Raw genomic sequence first — 19,363 nt, 5'->3', positions numbered from 1 at the left:
GCCAACACTGCAGCCTAATTTGTCTTTGTCTTGGAAGTTAAAGAGAGACCAATTATCCGAAAGGAATTTCATCAAAAGGACCAGAACACACTGTGCATATGTAACATTCACGTTTAAACACTGTCTGTGCATTTTTGTTCCACTTTATTTCCAATATATGTTAAGTTCTTGTGTTCTAATTAATCACACTTAATCATCCAGTCACGAGAAATTAACTGTGACCTTTTTGCATGAGAGGACAAATATGAGCCCTTTGTCTTAACACCTCCTGCATCCCTGGCCCCTCTACAGATGATGAAAGATGTGAAGTGACTTTGGCACACATCCCCTCACCCCTCTGCCACTCTATAGCATCACTGGCCAGAGCTGATGACACATCAGACACAACACATTGTTTCATTTTAGTGGAAGGCATTCTGTCAGCCATCATTCCTTCCATACATGTTTTCTGATTTCCTTCCCAGCATCAGGCATTATGGCTGTGACTGTCACTCCATCAGGGTCCTATCACCCCTTGACCATGAAGGCAAAGTACAGATGAGCCCTAACCAAGGTCTATCCTTCCAGACTGTTCTTGTGCCCAGGAAACCCCTGACAACATGTCAGATTCTTTTCTCCGATGTTCATTCCGAATAGCGTGCAAGTACAAGTCTAGAGGTGGACTCTCTCGTCTATGCACTCTGCTCTTTCTCAGACAGTGTGATTCTCATTAGCATGTTGCCTTTTCAGTAGACCTTCCCTATATGTTAGCTGGTTTGTTCCTTGCAGTAATCAGACCCAGACATAGTTCTGCTGCCCAGATGTGTTGTGATGTGTTGTGGCTTTCATGGCAATGTGGGCAGACTGGCCACAGTGGATCTCCCTTATGAGTCATGTCAAACCCTGGTGAGATCTGGTTTTGGTAGAGCTGTGCCTATACTGAGGGGACTTGCATGTTGTTAAATTATTGCCATACCAGGATGCACCATGTTCCTGACAACGCATCGGAGTTCTCAGGGAAGATTCCATTGTCTGTAATTCAAGCATCAAAAAGCTATCATTTCTATTAACACCACCCAAAAAACTTACTTGTCATACCTCAGGAGTCAGCTGGGTCAGATGAGGTAGCTGGGGGTTTCCCAAACTATTTTGTCTGTTTTTCTTGGACAAAGAATCCCAAACTGACTCAATGATGGGCGAAGTGAGGCATGGGAAGAGGTGAGCTGTGTGTCCACTGACAAATGAAAGCAGGAAGATCTCATGGAAATAGTGACCCTCTCCCAGATATCCGAGGAGGGAAGTCTAAGACAAGGCACATAGGCAGTTTTCAATCTTATGACTCTTAAGTGCTTGGTGGGATGGTTGGGGTCTGCACAGGTAGCTATTCTGAGATTTAGAAATTCATCTTGTGAAATTCCAAAGAAAATCAAGAATTGTGCCAAAGATGGAAAAGATGGGAAGACACAATTTGAAATTTAACTTAATCTATTCTCATAGATCATGATCTATTATTACTATAAACAAAAGGGCACATGAGTTTCTAAGAAGTGATAGAATTACAGGTGTAATTTTTTAGAAATAAACAATTCAGGATGCCCATGCTGCATACAGATTTCATAGAGTGCTTAAATACTTACTAGAGACTCAAGAGCTGATCATTTTAATCTAAACTTACTGCATAACCTGAACCAAGTAACCAACAAAGGTAAACATTTTCAGTTATACACACAGAGAAAAATGTTTACTGAGAATCATACTGACAAATAGTGACTTAAGTCCTATGAGACAAGTGGAACAGAGACATGCTCTCAGTCTCAAGGAGAGGAGGGAGAAGAGCTTCGCTACTGGACCAAATAGGAGAACATTTACCCCCAACTGTCCTCTAAGATTAAGTATGGGCTGGATGCCAGTTGCCTACTGCAGGGAAATCAAGTGAGCATTAAGAACCCAAAAGAAGATGCCCAAAGCAACTATCTGAGAGGTGACTGAAAGAAAGACATTTAGCTGAGCTGGCAAGATTGAGAGCAGAGCGTGTGACTATACTTGAACTCTGAAAGTAGCTCTCAGCAAAAGCCCTGGAAGGATTGCCAAGGCAGAAAGACCACCCTAGTCTAGTTCTCTTGGCCAAAGACTTGAGCAAGGTTGATTGGAATTTAAAACATTGAGAGTACCTGGAAGAATTCCTAGTTTTTTCATATTCAATGTAATACACACACACACACACACACACACATCTACCTATATATTTTTTATATACTAAATATAACACATATAGTATATATTAAATATGTATGTATACATGCTTTCTGTGTAGCAATCTGTTGAACCTTATTGGGCTCTGTTATTTAGGGCCCAATTTATGGCTTTGACTATGGCTATGCCCAGCAGGTAATTGGTAAATTTTTTTTTTGAAGGATTTATTTATTTATACAAGAACTGGAGTACAGTCCAGAAGTGCTCCCGGGAGTGTGCGAGAAATCACCAGAGACAGAGAGGGAAGCAGAACAGGCAGACAACCAAAAACACTGCTGAGGGGAGCAGCAGGCGAGACAGGAGACGTCTGCTGTGCCATGTGGGTATCTCCCTGGCCGGCCAGAATCGAACCCGTGCTGCAGAAGCGCAGAGCTTCACAGCGCAGCGCTCAACCCGCTACACCACCGAGGAGGCCCTATGGGTGAAATTATTACATCTGATCAGCCATGTGGCCATGTTCCACATTCCCTCAGACATGCCCCATTATGCAAATAATGCTACCCAAGCAAACACAGAAGGATGCTCAGTGTAAAGTCCAGCTCCCCAAAATATGACAACTTTCGGGCCTCCCTGGTGGCGCAGCGGTTGAGTGCTGGGTTGTGAACCTGCCCGCAGCCTCTGTGGCACCGGTTCGATCCCCGGCTGCTCCCCAGCCACCGGAGGAGGGTCCCACATGGCACACAGACCTCTCCTGCTGCCCGTTGTTCCCCTCAGCAGTGTACTTCAGTCCTTCTGCCTGCTCTGCTCCCCGCTCTGGCTCTGGTGAATTCTCTCACCCTCCCGTGCTTCTGACTGTACCCAGTGCATGTATAAACAAAACAAACAAACAAACAAATAAATAAATAAACATGCCTCTATAAAATTAAAAAAAAAATATGACGACTTTCAACCAGATTAAAAGTGGATCTGGGTTAACTAATGGCATGAACATATGTGTAACTTTGTATTTAGGGCCCAATTTATGGCTTTGACTATGGCTATGCCCAGCAGGTAATGGGTAAATGGGGTGCTTGTAGACCAAACACTTGCCACTAAAAGGAAACAAAGAACTGTTGTGTGATATTTGGAGCATTCCAGGTTTGAAGACTGGAAAGTTGAAGGTGATCCTGGAAAATCTTGTACCGGAAAGCAAGGCACTGCTTGAAACCTGGAAGGAATGTGTTACAGTTCACCTCCCTTGATGGTCTGTCCACTAAGTGCTCAAATGTCTTTGCAATGAGTCCTTCCCATTGAAATATACATCACTTTATGATTTAATTTTCACATTATGATTGCTGCCAACAACACCATGTGGGTGGGACATTGGACAAATCTTTAGCATATGAGCCAACCACGGTCTCTTTATCAGTTTGATTATCTTTTGTCACAGGGGTCCATGTTTGTTGTTGTTGTTAGATGAATTGGTACAAGAATTTGGCTTTCTCCTCTCACTCCATTGACTAATAACCTTTTCTAATTTGTTATTTTTTTAAATATTTTTTTTATTTATGCATACAAGAACTGGGGTGCAGACCAGAGGTGCAGAGGGGTGAGAGGATTCACCAGAGAGAGTGGGGAGCAGAGCAGAACAGGCAGATCTACTGAAATACACTGCTGAGGGGAGCAGTGGGCAAGACAGGAGAAGTCTGCTGCGCCATGTGGGATGCTCTCTGGCTGGCCAGGGATGGATCTTGTGCTGCAGTGGCTGGCAACAGCTAGGCCCTAAATTACTAATTTTTAATTTCATATTTGTAATGTCAAAAAAAATGAAATGCTGTTTTTGTGTTGTTATTATATAAATCACAGTCTTATATAAGCTTAGTAATGTGCTGAAATTTTCAAATTATGGTGTCCTCAAGTGAATCATATAGCACCAGTGTATTATTGGATTTACATTATGATATTTCCACTATACCATCACATCTGTAGACTGGATCCACATTGTAAAGTGGGGGTCCACTGTAAAAATACAAAGAACACAACTTGAAAAGATTCACAAATTGTCAAAATTTAAGAAAGTTCAAGCATCAAAAAGAATAATAATGATGAATTATAATAAATGCTTAATAAAAGAAAGAATCCCTAAGTTCAAAACATTAAAGCCCTAAAGGGAGGTGTGCTCTTCTTCCAGAAGAACGATGAAATTATAATGCAGCGATTTTATAATCACCAACATAATTTAGGCCCGTGTCATCAGTGGGTGGTAAAACCACTTGGTGAATGTTATTGGAGCAAGATATCACACAGTTCAAAGGATCACTCCCCAGATTACATATTAGTTACACATGGAAGGAGGTGACACCACTGTGGAGGAATCCAGAACCATCTCAACCAACTGAACAACTCACTCTGACTAATAATGGGACAAGCTGAATTCTTTGTCTCCTGATTTGCTAAGAAACTATAGCATCACCTCTTTCTGGGCAAAAATGTTTAAGCTGAATCTTATCATGAGAAAAGGACAATATAAATTGAAGTTGTGGGGCATTCTGCAACATAACTGGTGTGAACTTTAAAATGCCAGTGTTAGATTTTAAATAGGCAAGCAATTTTTCTTGATTAAAAGAGGTTGTAGAGCTATATCAACTAAATACAATGCATGATTCTGGATTCTGGATCAAATGAAGGAAAAAAGTGATATAAGATACTGGGAGAATTGAAAATTGAATATGAGCTATAGATTACAAAATATTCTCCTATCAGTGTTAACCTTGGGAATTAAGGCACTCTTGGGAGATACTTGCTGAAGTATTTGGGAGTCTGTCTTTAAGATTATGTGTGCAATTAACATTTAAATGGTTTGGTGGGGGGCAGAGAGGAAAGATGGGGATATGGAGAAAGCAGGCTCACATGGCAAAATGTTAACTGGTGAATCAGAGACAAACACAAATGTATTTCCATGGAAATATTCTTTTTTTTTTTTTAAAGATTGATTTTTATTTATGCATGCATGCAAGAACTGGGTTGTAGGCCAAAGGTGCGGGGAGTGAGAGGATTCACCAGAGACAGAGTGGGGAGCAGAACAGGCAGATCTACTGAAATACACTGCTGAGGGCAGCAGCACATGAGACAAGAGAGGTCTGCTGTGCCATGTGGGTAGCTCCCTGGCCATATGGGTTAGCTCTCTGGCTGGGAACAAACTCATGCTTCAGTGGCTAGTGATAGCTTGATAGCACAGAGACTTTAACCCCTGCACCTTTTAAAATTTTTTTTTAATTTTATTTTTGCATAGAAGAACTTGGTGTAGGCCAGAGGTGCAGGGGATGATAGGATTCACCAGAGACAGAGTAGGGGGCAGAACAGGCAGATCTACTGAAATACACTGCTGAGGGGAGCAGCTGGTGAGTCAGGAGAGGTCTGCTGTGCCATATGTGGGTTAGCTCCAGGCCTGGGATCGAACTCAGATGGTAGTGGTGATAGCACTGAGCCTTAAAATCTAGGCCATCAGGGAGGCCCGTGGAAATATTCTTTCAGTGATTTTGTAGGTTTGGAATTTTTCAAAATAAAAGTTGGTGGAAAATTGCTTGTGAGGTTAGAGGAAAAAGGAGGCCATGCCATTTTGAAATAACTTATTTTCAGTTGTTGGGGTGGAATTTGCTAGTATAGAGCAAAAACATGAATGTGCGGCCAAAAGGAAAACATTTTTGGGCCTCCCTGGTGGTGTAGGGGGTTGAGCACAGTGCTGTGAAGCTGTCCGCAGCTTCTGCAGTGTGAGTTGGATTCCCGGCCAGCCAGGGAGATACCCACATGGCTCGGCAGACCTCTCCTATCTCACCCACTGCTCCCCTCAGCAGTTCTTTCAATCTGCCTGTTCTGCTCCCCACTCTGTCTCTGCTGAATCCTCTCACCCTCCCGTGCCTCTGGCCTGTACCCCAGCTCTTGTATAAATAAATAAATCTTTAAAAAAAAGAAAACATTATTTCTTAATACTCCTGAAATAATACCTCATACTTAGATATTTACACGTGTGTCAATCATTATCCTAAATGAGTTAGTCTTATTTAATTCTTCAAAATGCTTATAAAGCAGACAGCAGGCTGTCAAGGAGGAAATGGGCTCAGAGAAGTGAAGTGAAATGCCAGTGTCGAGCGTAAGTGGATGGGCCAGAACAGGCTGTGTGCCTGGCCCCATGCTGGGCTTTCCTCTCCTTCAGGCTGACTCTGACAGCTCTGATCCTGTTAAATAGTCAAGTGATATGATACTGATAATACTAATATATATATTAGTGTCCTGACATTTAAATAGTTTTTAAAAGATTTATTTATTTATGCTTATAAGAACTGGGGTACAGGCCAGAGATGTGGGTGGTGAGAGGATTCACCAGAGACAGAGCGGGGAACAGAACAGGCAGACTGACGAAATACATTGCTGAGGGGAGCAGCAGGTGAGACAGGAGAGGTCTGTTGCGCCATCTGGGTTAGCAAACTGGCTGGGGATCAAACTCGTGGTGCAGTACCTGCAATTGCTTCATAGTGCTGTGCTTAAACCCTTGCGCCCCCAAGGAGTCCCCCTTAATGGATTTGTTAGAAACTGAGAAGAAGCTCATGTAATTTGATGAGATTGTCCTCTGAATATAGTTAATCTGGTAGCTGCCAATTATGAAAGAAATTCTCAAGTTATGTAAAACTCTCAGTCACTCAGTATTAGCACTGAAATTTAGTATGGTAATTGGATTTTCTGGTCAACAGAGTTGCCATATAAACTAGGAGTTTTCATTTTTGAACCAAAAAAAAAGATCATTTTGAAATCACATATTTGTAAGATTTTACCAGATATAATAAACTTTTTATAATAGTGGCCATCCAAATAACAGGACCACTGTTTATTAGAATGTCCCTTTTAGTTTTTCAAAATGTTTTCCCAGTTATTTAAGTTTTCATCAGTTCAGGACCATCCCCATCGACCTGAATGGAGACCGGTGTTGGCACTGTGGGGCTGGAGCTAGCTGAACTGATTGTATAATCTCCCAGTCGTTTCTTAAGAAATACACTGCTTGACCTGTGCCTGGTTTGCAGAAATGTGCAGGACAGAGTATTCTGGCTGTACTGATAAGCAGAGAATTTGGTTTTGAGGAGAACAGATAAAATAATCATGATAGCTCAGTAGTCTTGTGATAGACGAAGGTTTTGTTTGGGTTGTGGCTGAACAAATGTAAATAGGCAATAATTCCAACAAAGTTTTCGTAGAGCACGGGTGCAGGCATCTCAGACCTTTAGATGACCTGGAACAATAGGTGTGGACCTCACAGGCTCACTCTGGTGCTGTGCGAGGCAGGGCTACTTAGTGATTAAGAACGTGGCTTCAGGAAATAGTCTGCCCAAGCTCAGATTCTGACTCTGCCATCTTCTGGCTGCAAGACCTTAGGCAAGTTATTTGATCTCCTTGCTCCTTCATTTCCTTATCTGATAAATGGGAACAACAGGAACTCACTATGTTTATTATTTTCGGGAAACTCATTAGAAAAGTCTGATTTGATGGGAGTCAGTAAGATTCTAGCAAAAGACATGGAATATTCTGCATAACTTCAGCCAGATTTTCAGTCATTTAGTCATAGTGATTTGCAGAGTTATTATTTTTTGCTGATACGCTAGATGACATACATGTCAGGGTTATAAAACACACAAAATAAGGAGCTCTCTCTCCAGTATAAACATCAGTGGTTATGGAAGATGAAACTAAAACGTAGGCAGAGTCTGTCTTTAGTAATTCCCTTTTATCCTCTGTCCCTCTCAACACCAGTTCCCAGGGCTGTTTTCCTGTTCTCTGAATGTCCAAAATCCCTAACTAGAGCAGTCTCCCTGGGTGAGTCCTGTGAGGCAAATCTCCCCCCACCCCAACTATTCTCTTTTTCCTATAACTCATAAGAGGTTGTGAGTAATTGATAGATTTGAATTCAACAAGTTCGAATTGTAATGGGGTTAAGATGTGAAGGAGTTCTTTTCATAGAGACCTTGTAGGCACTGCCGGAGGTCTGTGCTCCTCACACACATCCCAGAAACAGGAGGATGGGTTTTAACTTCTCAAACATGGCTTCACGGAGGTCTAGATCAAACCCCAAATGTCTAGCTGGGGTATAGAGGGGACACAATAATTCTACAAAGTCATATTAGCAAGAGTGATGGTGCTTGTAGGCAATCACCGCCAGAAAGAGGTGGGGTGACGTAGAAGTGCTGAGTCACATTGTGTGTATCATTTGTTTTTTCTTTGCCACCAAATGCAAGGCTTTTCAAGCAGCCTCAAGACTCTTTCTGCAGCGGAGCAGGACCCTGAACTCACTTCCTTGAATGCTCTTCTCTGCTCCCCAGGATTTCCATGTTAATCACAATAGATACAAGAGAATTAGGGGCAGGCAGGAAGAGGGCTCTGAAAGGGACAGAATGGCTGATGAGGCAGAAAGTGGGTGGGAGCAGGGATAGTTCTATCTGCTTGGCCTTGGGGATGGCAACCGGTGTCCCCTTCCTGCTGCTTCCTTAAACCTATGTCCGCCTTACAGACTGGGCTGAAGAAGCTCTCCCGCCCTGATGCTGAAGGCTGAAGTCTCTCTTTGTCTCTTGAAGTTCCATAAAGCCAGCCATGGGTTCCAACTGGCTTGGCGCTTTCTCAGCTGCGGCAGGATGCACTTGGACTTCACCGGTGACGGGCCACTCGCTGAGTATCAAAGCTGGTTTCCTTCCTCCTGCCAGAAAATCTGTCTTACTCATTCACCATGTTTTCTGGGCCCACTGGCCCAGTTTAAAACTGCCCCAGCAGAGTTAGTATCTTGGGGAAAAAAGGAGCCCTTTAGCAAGGGCAGTTAGAGGCAGCATTCACCTCTGGATCTTACTAGTTGCTGCGTGCAGGTGAAGTCACAGGAAAGGCCAAAGTTCACAGCCCACACACAGCCTGATTGTGCAACTACATGGCTTCCCATAAGCACTTGCACTTGGAATAAGGGGCAGTGACAGGAGCCTCCCTCACGGCACAGGCTGGGGGAAGAGGATGTAGGCCATTTGCCTACACGGTGAGACAAGTGTCCTACTTGCTAAGTCTGCAAAGGTGGGTGGCAAGAGTGGGGCACCCATTTTCTTTGAGAACCCAGTTTGTCTCTTTGGCTCCCCCTGGGAATGACCATAAAGAGGATGACCCTGGGATGACCCTGGTCATTGCTACAGCCATGTGATTCTGAAGCATTATTGACTTCATCCACTGTTATGCAGCCTGGAAATCCAGATTTAGCTCAGAAATGCCAAGGAAACAAAGGAAGAGATTCAATCTCAGTGTCCCCTTCTCTGACCAGTCAGTAGGAGGTTCTAGGGTTTTGGGAAATGTTGTCTATGTAGTAACAGAATGTCACCTATAGAGAGAATAGGTTTTGACCTCTTTTTCATTTTGTTGTTGTTGTTTACCAGAATCTAAACAAGAAAGATCTGAGCACCACTCAAATTTCATATTTAATTTAGAAAAGGTAATAAAAATCTTCCACCCATTAAAGCATAAGATCTTTATCTTGGGCTGATACTAAGCACGGCTTGTAGGGGTGACATCATCTCCAGCATGAAATGTAAAGGCCAAAATGAAATAACAGTGAACTTGGCAGCAGTGCTTAAGTTGACCCCTCAGAATGCCCTTCATTATGGGTAGAAAGTGTGGTTATCCAGTCCCTAAAATATCAGATTCTCTTTCTTAATGCAAATCTAAAATTTAAGAATATTAAATCCATGCAGTCATGATCACATCCCTCCATTGGAGATAGTGAACAAGTGCAGCTATATGATTATTTCTGAGAAGTACTTTTCCAATGGGGATGGTCCCCATTATCTTGGTGTTAAGCAGGGGCTCCTAGTGTAGTTTTCACATATTCCTGTTCTTCGTCCAGGATTTTACAATCAGGGCATGCAAAAACTGAATACCACTTCCGGTAGATAGTCCTCTTCCTGCACATCTCAATTCTTTTGAGATGTTGCTTTGTGAAACAATAGTCTTTACTTCCTTTCCATGCCCTCTCCCATTGTAACCTATGCCCTCTATTCTGGACAGTGGGATCAGTTTCCTGACTCATGACCCCCTCCGTGGGTGGCAAGCCTTGGTCGTGCTCACTAGCATCCTGCTCCCCTGGATACGTTGCCTTTGCCCTGATAGCATCATGTTAACATCCTACTGTATTTTAAGCACAGGTTCAAGTGGTAATACTTTCCTGATGCCCACAAATGTACAATTGCCCCCTCTCTTCTGAGGTCCCAACCTCAGCAATATCCCATTTATTTTTATTTATTTATTTATTTTTTATACAAGAGCAGGGGTACAGGCCAGATATGTGGGGGGTGAGAAGATTCACCAGAGATAGAGTGGGGAACAGAACAGGCAGACTGATGAAATACACTGCTGAGGGGAGCAGCGGGCGCTGCAGGAGAGGTCTGCTTGCCATGTGGGTTGCTTCGAGGCCGGCGGGGATCGAACTGGCACTGCAGAGGCTGTGGACAGCTTCACAGCACTTCGCTCAACCGCCTGCGCCACCAGGGAGGCCCCAGGAGTATCCCATTTATAATATGAAACCTGCCCCATTCACAGAGGGCAAGGACAAACCAAAGAACAAGGCCAGCCACTCCATATTGGTAGGTGGCAGTTTAATGACCAGGGGAACTTACAAAGTGTTGTCATGGGTAGCTGCAGGTAAGGAGTTTTCTGTCCCCTTCCCCAATCTTAAAGGCTTATATAGAGACATTAACTGGGTTTACTGATGTACCCTGTCCAGAGGGTCTCAAACAGCACATTTTTTTAACATTTTATTTTATATATTTTTTACATATTTTTCATTTTTGCACAATGTATGCATTTTCATCTTGGTTGTATTCCTCATACAATTCCCACCCCCTGATTCTGACTCTAATCCCTGCCCCCCCATAGTGTATCTCTGGTTTATAGTTGCTTGTTGATTTTGATTTTTACTTTATTATATTAGTCTTTTTCCTGGTCCCTTATTTAGGTTTTCTAAATTCCTACTATGAGTGAGAAAGCTGTATGGAGATTCCTCAACCTGCTAAAGATGGAGCTTCCATATGACCCAGCAATTCCACTCCTAGGTATTTACCCAAGGGACACAGAATCATTAATTCCAAAGGGCACCTGCACCCCTATGCTTATAGCAGCACAATTTACAATAGCTAAGCTATGGAAACAACCCAAATGTCCCAAAATAGATGACTGGATCAAGAAGATGTGGTACATATACACAACAGAATATTACTCAGCAATCAAAAAAGATAAATTCATGCAATTTGCAGCAACATGGATGGAGCATGCAGCAACATGCTCAGCAAAGTAAGTCAGAAAGAAAAACAAACAGCACATTTTATCTCGGAGATATGTGCTTGGCAACTTGTGGGAGCTGGGAAGGCAGGCAGAATTCATATTGCAAGAACAGGGTAGGGACAAGGTCCTCCAGTTGTCCACGCTCTGTGCCTGGGTCAGAGGGCACTGATCTTCTTTTGACTGCCTCCCCCAACACCTTCATGCGCTCTATCTCACCTGTAGTATCCATCACTTTCTGCTGCCAGTGCAGTTATTCTTGCATGTAGCTCGCTTCTGTTAGATGATCAGGCCATATTAGGGCAGATAGCAGTATTGTTTAGTTTTGCAATTTCCTTCAGTACCAAACTGTGTAGTGGTGTAATAAATAATTCATGGCATAAAAATGAATCTTCAGGGAAAGACCTTGGAGTTCTGTTTCAAATCCCTAATGATCAAAGTGTAGTAAGTGACTAGAAATGCCACCTGTAGAGTGGGTATGATTTTCCTGCTGAGCCTCCTCCTTTGGCAGGAAATTCTGCAAGAGTACCTCTGGGTGAGACATCAGAGAGTCCTGGGACCCAGAAACCCCTCATTAGACTTTAGGCCCACAGTTGGTCAGGTAGTTCTACTCTGCAGAGAAACCAGGAGACCCTATGGCAATAACATATTTGACATAAAGCATATTGAAAGAACTAGTAAGGGTCTTTGAAACAAAAATTGGAAATTCCTGGTTTCAAAGGGAAATGAAGAGACGATAGCCCTGTTTTGGCTGTTGAAGGCTGATGGTCACTTGCTGGGGTGAAGGGATAGGAGAGAGGAGAAAGGGACGAAGAAACAAGATAGACTAATTGGTGAGACTGAAGGAGAGCAAATTGAATGGTCTGCTGGAGAATTCCTTAGCTCCATGGCATGGGTCAGAGAGACAGAAGCATCCAGTCTCTTGACTACAGGTGGGGGAAGGTGGTGCATGTGAGGAGATATTTATAAGTCTGGTGTGAATGGAATGGAATCTTTGTGGTTGTGGGCTCAGTTAGGAAGGGCCTCCCCCAACTAGAAGATCAGGCACCTACTCAAATACCAGCAGAACATGCAGCTGCGGAGTCAAAACAAAATACATTCCTGAGAGTTAGAGAGGCAGAGAGCCATGATGGGTTCACCTGGTCTGGAAACTGTACCAGTCTGAACTTACTTCGGTTTGACTATTTTTGCCATCTGACCCAAACATGCCTCATAAAACCAAGGCGCCCACGGGTTATGCCAACCTAATACATGTGTTTTCAGGTACCTGTTGAAACAAAAGTGTAAATTAACACATTTATATTAATTTACAAAATACTGTTTTCTTATGATAGTTTTGTTTTCCTTAAAAGGGGTCAATTGTATGGTGGCTGATGGACACTAGACTTTTTTTTTTTTGGTGGTGATCATAACATCTATACAGATTATAAAGCGGTACACCTGAACCCTATATCTTATTGCAAGCCAATGCATCTGCAAATAAAATTTTAAAAATATGTTCTAAAAGTGTCCAGACTTCTGCATCAGCTTAGCTTAATCCTGGATGCCAAATCTCCCACCTACTTTTGGCAAGTGGCTGAATTTCTGGTAGCCATTAAGGAAACCCTAATCACAAGGACATAAAAGATGATCAAAAATCGATCCATCTCCACTCCAACATCCACTAACATTTTGAGTTCTCCTTCTACACTTGGTGCTTGTGAAATAATGATGAAAAAGCCGAGAGTCAGTCTGCAGAGAGTGACAATGACTGTGCAGCGAAATAAGCATCAAGGCAGCTGTGTACGGAATTCATGGGGCTGCGGGGAAGGGAGGGTCACAGGTGAGATTTTTGAGCTCATTAGGATGTATCATGAGAGAACACAGTTACATTTGTTGTTCAGGCTTGTCTTAGTCTGTTTAGGCTGCTACAGCAAACTACTGTAGCCCGGTGGTCTCTAAAGATTTATTTATTTATTTATACAAGCACTGGGTACAGTCTGTACAATTAAGGGAAGCAGCGGGCGGCAGGAGAGGTCTGCTACCCTCGCCCAGGCCAGGGATCGAACCGGTGCTGCAGAAGCTGCAACCCAGCGCTCAACCGCTGCGCCCCGGTTATAGGACTTCCACAGGCACACAGATGCCATCTTGCGATAGTGTCCTCCTGTGGTGCAAGGGGTGAGAGCACTCTCTGGTCATCAAAAATTGATCCATCTTTGCTCCAACATCCACTAACATTCTGAGTTCTCCTTCTACACACAGTGCTTGTGAAATAATGATGACAAAGCCAAGAGTCAGCCTACATGTCCTATAAAGGACATGGATTCTGTTCTTGAGTGTACCACCCTTGTGATGTATCACTTCTCAAAGGCCACAACTTTCAATACCATCACGTCGAAGGTGAGGATGCCAACCTGTGAATTTGGGGGTGGGGGTAACACACATTCATTCCATAACAATTTACTGTGGTGGCTTTCCTGGAGAAGCACAGAGCAGCAGAATGGCAGGTGGAATGGAATCTGCAAACCTAAGAGCTGTCAGTGACTCGATACCCGGCTTGAATCACTCATGTAAGAATGAGAAGACAGGCAGGAGGAAGTAAAGTGACTTTTTCAGTCAGTTGCCCAGCTGTTGTTCAAGTTGGAGCCAGAGCTGAAATCCAGATATTCTGTCCCCAATAATTTTCCTACCATCTCCTCATATTGTCATTTATTGACAAGTGATATTACTTAGAAGACAGAACTACAAAGAAATTCTGCAAGTACTTTTTTGGGGACTCTAACAATTTCTGTGGGTAAAAAGACTTTTTAGAGACTGTAGTCTGTAGCAACACCACCCTATAGAAATTTCTGTAACGATAGAAATGCTTTACAGCATTGTTGCTATGACGACCAGTGGTCACATGTGATCATGAACACTTGGAATGTGACTAGTGTGGCTGAGGATCTGAATTTTGAACTAATTTCAATAGCCACATGTTGCTTGTGTTGCCCATATCGTACAGTACAAGTCTTACAAGTCTTGCTTATACCTTTATTCTTTTTCTTTTTTTAATATTTATTTATGCATACAAGAATGGGGTACAGGCCAGAGGTGGGGTGGTGTGAGAGGATTCACCAGAGACAGAGTGGGGAGCAGAACAGGCAGATTGAAATACAGTGCTGAGGGGAGCAGTGGGCGAGTCAGGAGAGGTCTGCTGCGCCATCTGGGTATCGAACTTGTGCTGCAGTGGCTGCGGATAGCTTCATAGGTTGCATCTTAACCCCTTGTGCACAGGAAGGCCCTCTTGTTTATACCTTTAATCATGGATGCGCAGTTGTTTCTTTTACTAGTTGTCCTCTCTTTGCACTCTCCACGCTCACACTCCCCAGTCTCTGAGCCCTAATAATAAATGAAGAACACCATTGGCAGGGTAGGTGGGGTCTGGAATTAGTCTGAACTAATAAGTCTATTGTATTTCTAAAAGAGTACCTGTCATATTCCATCATCCTAAAAAGGATAATTATCTTTCATTAGCACCTTCTATACATCCTTCTATTCACCCTAAGTGCTCTACAGGTATGACATCAATTAATCTCCCCAACAGCACCTGAATATGCTGCAGTACTATTAACAAATGGCCAGAAGGCAAATTTGTCTTCTTGCAGAGTCCATGCTTTTTCACTGTCCCACTCTCTGTCTCTAAATGGATTGGCATGTAATCCCCTGTAGCCTGAGTGAGGTGGTTTTCATTCACTCATTCAAAAATAATTATTGACTGCCTGTTAAGTGTCAGGCACCGTGCCAGGTAAAGTACATAGTGAGGAATCAAACAGCATTATCCCAACTGACATCAAGCTTGCCTTCTAGGAATGAAGCGAGTGCTGGTTTTCTGAGGGAGAAATTTGCTGGATTCAGCTAACTACGTAGGAATTGGGCGCTTGCATGTGCTAGACAGCATTTATCCTGGAGGCCATTCCCTTGATGTTGGAAATGTGTGGGAATCCATTCTAATGGCTAGGATTTTTTTTTAAGATTTGCCTTTAAAAGATTATGTTTCATTTTAACTCATAGGATTTTATCATGTATTTTCTTGAACACTTAAGTTCAGCTCCACTCCCAGGATTCATCAGGAACTCCACAGATAAGACAATTTCACAACAGCTCACCAGAGAAATCCTCCAAATTAGTACTGAAGCAGTTGATCTCAGCTCTATGGTAATGTCATAGAGTATTCATCACTCTTGCAAAATTTAAATACATAAATGACATATGGATATTGTTTAAGAATCTAAACATTTTACTGAACAATTGTCAGGCAAAATAGGAGAAACAGGATTTCAAAATATGATAATGCCATATTACGTCAAATGCAGCATATCAAAAAGTTTAAGACTTACTATGATTTTTATGTACCAGAAAAAATGACTGCCAATTAAATTTTGATTACAATGCATTAGCATGTTAAATTTTTGTGACTTTAAAAAGAGCCATCTTTAAGCTTATTTAAACAGAATTAGATTTTTTAATATTCCAAAAATATCATTATAAAATATAATTTTTTAAAAATTTGATGTACATACACCAACAAGAAGATGCAGTTTGTGATTACCAGAGTTGGAGTGTGTGGGGAGGGTCTGGGGGGTGTTTGAGGAAGGTAGTTGAAAATATGAACTTCCAGTCATAGGTACTAGGAATATGATGTTTAGTAGTGACTGGTGCTAACACTGCTGTATGGCAGAGAGAAAAGTTTTCAAGAGAGCAGAGCTAAAGAATTCTCACCATCAAATAAAGTTTTCTTTTTAGTCTACCCATATGTGATAATGAATGCTAACTGAACTTATTGTGCTCATCATTCTACTGTAAGTTACGCCAATATGCTGGACATACCTTAAACCTTTACAGTGGTGCGTGCCAATTATATCTCAATAAAACCAGAAGAAAAGAAAATTATAAGCCAAATAATCTGATAAAGAAGTTCCCAAAACTGCTACCCATTGAGAACAGGACTTTTGAAAATAGCTTTCTAATCACTTATGGACATCTGGGTTTTTTCATACAAGTCAGCTTCTGCACGACCAAGTTCATGAGCATGCAGAATTTCTTGAAATATTTTCTATTTGGATTTTCTTTCAAGCTGCTGAAACCTATCTGCCAATTTGAAAATGGTGCTTTCTGTTTGGTGTGTGTTGATTTTTGTGTACACATCAAGGAACGGGCATAACAAAGCTTCACCCCTGCCTAGGTGTTACTGTGTAAAGCACTTTGGTGTTACTTTGCAAGAAAATAAAGAGCTCTGGTCAATCTTGTCATATCAAACATTTGCTTCACATTATCAAAGTGAATCTCTACTGGCCTAGTTCTGTACTTTTCTGTGCCTAACAGTAACTTTTCCTTTTAAAGCCAAATCACAATAGACTGTGTGCCCAAAGAGTAACAAATAACCAGTTGAATTGGCAGGAATACAAAGGCCAAGAGGACCTTTGCACAGGTCCAGAGGATCATGTGTGGGTGCTGCCAGTCCCCACAGCTGGAGTTCATTAGATATCATAAAACTTAGCCCAAAAAAGTCCTAGAACTGATCAGTTATGGTAATTTGGATTCCAATGGTGATGATTGTGTTCACTGTTGAACAGAGAAAGAAAACTTCCTGGTTATAAATCCTTGGAACAGAAGCAGTGCTATCCAATTCCTTATGTTTAAGAAATATTACTCTGTGGAGCAAAATGACTGGCTTTTTCAGGGAAAAAAGTTACATTTATTACATATTTAAGCCCTGGGGAATGAAGCTATAACCTGGATTTCTGGCTTCTCACGTTTTTTTTTTAAATAATTTTATTTATTTTTGTGTATTTTTTGCATCATTCTTCATTTCTTTTTTTACAATGTATGCTTTCTCATCTCAGTTATAATCCCCATGAAATTCCCGCCACCAATTCACCCATGTACCATCACCATAGTCCCTTGTGCTCTTCCCGCCCATTTTGATCCTACTCTCACCTGGTTAACAGCTACCAGTGAGTATGTAAAGCCACACAGAGAGGGTTGGACACATCCCTGGTCTTGCTCAGCAACACAAGTTGTGTCCCACAACTTTAGGTATTTTTTATTCATTTAATCATACTAAATATATTTGGTATAGAAAATAATTCTAAATATATTTACTGAGGGACTGGCACAAAATGGACCAAAAAGTCTGAAGTCTGTTCTTATTTCCACGATATTGGGGCTGATGAAAAACAAGTAAAATCCAAGCCGCACCACATATGCAGAAGCTGCGGGAAGGTCTATGGGGAGAGCACCGCGGAGAGGAACTAGAAGCATCACAGTCCCTGTCAGCCGTCACGCGCAAGGTGAGTTCCCCTGGTTGTCCCTAGCAGTACATGGACCCCTGGGTGGTCCCAAGGTTGGTTCCTCATTCAGGTGGGTGGTAGCTGTCCATGGGCACTGCCCTCTGAAGGGCAGGACTGGACTCTGTCCCTACGTCCTATGCTCTGTCCTGTCAAAGTTTGGAGGATCTCATCAGCCGCAGGAACGGGTTAGGTACGTGTCCCCCTTCAGAGCCCTCCTCCCTGTTCTGGGAGTTGGGGTGAGCTGCTGGTATTTTTTTTTTTAAGATTTTTATTTATTTATGCATGTAAGAACTGGGGCACAGGCCAGAAGAGCGGGGTGTGAGAGGATTCACCAGAGACAGAGTGGAGAGCAGAACAGGTACACTGCTGAGGGGAGCAGCGGGCCAGACAGGAGAGGTTTTCTGCTCCCTGGCCGGCGGGGAATTGGAGATAGAACTCGTGCTGCAGAGGCCCTGCTGGTGTCTTTTTTTGACCACCTCGCCCTTCCTTCCAAGCATTTCCAGCCCCAGTGATGACACCTACAGTTCACATGGTTGGGTCAGGGGTGACACGCCCTCCTCCAGGTAGCTCCCTGCCTGAGGACCATTGTCTGACCTTGGTTGCCTCCTGTTGACCTCCACTTCCTCTTCAGCCAAACAACCCAGTTTCCACACAATCAGCATTTTAACTTACCTCTCAGTTGTTTCCTCCTTTTTCACAAAGGGTGAATGAAACCCTTTCTTTGCATCATTACAGGAAAGCCTGGCATGTCCATCTCTTACTGATGGACACCATGAGTGTGGGCACTGTGGGAATTCCCTCCAGGCAAGTCCCTTCCTCCTGCAGCCTGGCCTCAGGCTCTTAGGCCTCTGCTGGTAGAGAAGGGACTCCAATGTGGCCTCTGTGCCAGTTGTCAGCTTCTCAGACCCTCTGCAGGACACTGGACAGGAATTGTGCCTGGTCCTCTGAGAAGATCTGAGCTCTTTCATGGAGTTTCAGGCCCACTCTGAAATTGGGTGAACAGTTTCTTTCAAAGGTATAGAAGGACCTTAGAGTTGAACTTCTTATTTCGGGAGCTCCTGTCTCATCCAAGTCTGAGCTGGACTGCTCCCTGCGGGTCCCATCAACAGGCCTGGGGTTTCAGAAGATTGAGGATGGAGATGGTAGGGAACTCAAACCTTTAGCTTGTATGCTGTCTGCCCACCCTAGTTCTACCTGGATTTACCAGAGGGTGAGAACAACAGGAAACAATGCGTGTTGTCCTGAGGGGGTGGGCCACACTCCCTGCTTCCCCCGCAGGCTTGGGGCTGGGGTCCCGTGCTTTAAGAGCAGCCCACCCTCAGCTGCTTCTCTGGGAGTGAAACACACAGAGTGAGGTTGCAGGCTGAGGAATTCTCAGCAGCAGAGACCGCCTGCACATGCTGGGCTGGGCCCAGCAGCCCCCCACACGCTCCCCACTCAGTGGCTGGGCTGTAATGAGCTTCCTTCCAGCCCACATGGCTTCAGCAGCTCTGTTTAGACACAGAACGCCCTGTGGGGAGGGTGGCAGTGGGGTGCTGAACATGACAGGCAATGCT

The sequence above is a fragment of the Talpa occidentalis genome, unplaced genomic scaffold, assembly GCF_014898055.3.
Source record: "Talpa occidentalis isolate TD23 unplaced genomic scaffold, MPIMG_talOcc4v2.1 talOcc4.16, whole genome shotgun sequence".
NCBI lineage: Eukaryota > Metazoa > Chordata > Mammalia > Eulipotyphla > Talpidae > Talpa > Talpa occidentalis.
The sequence above is the reverse complement of the archived record's forward strand: the minus strand, read 5'-3'. Positions refer to the sequence as shown.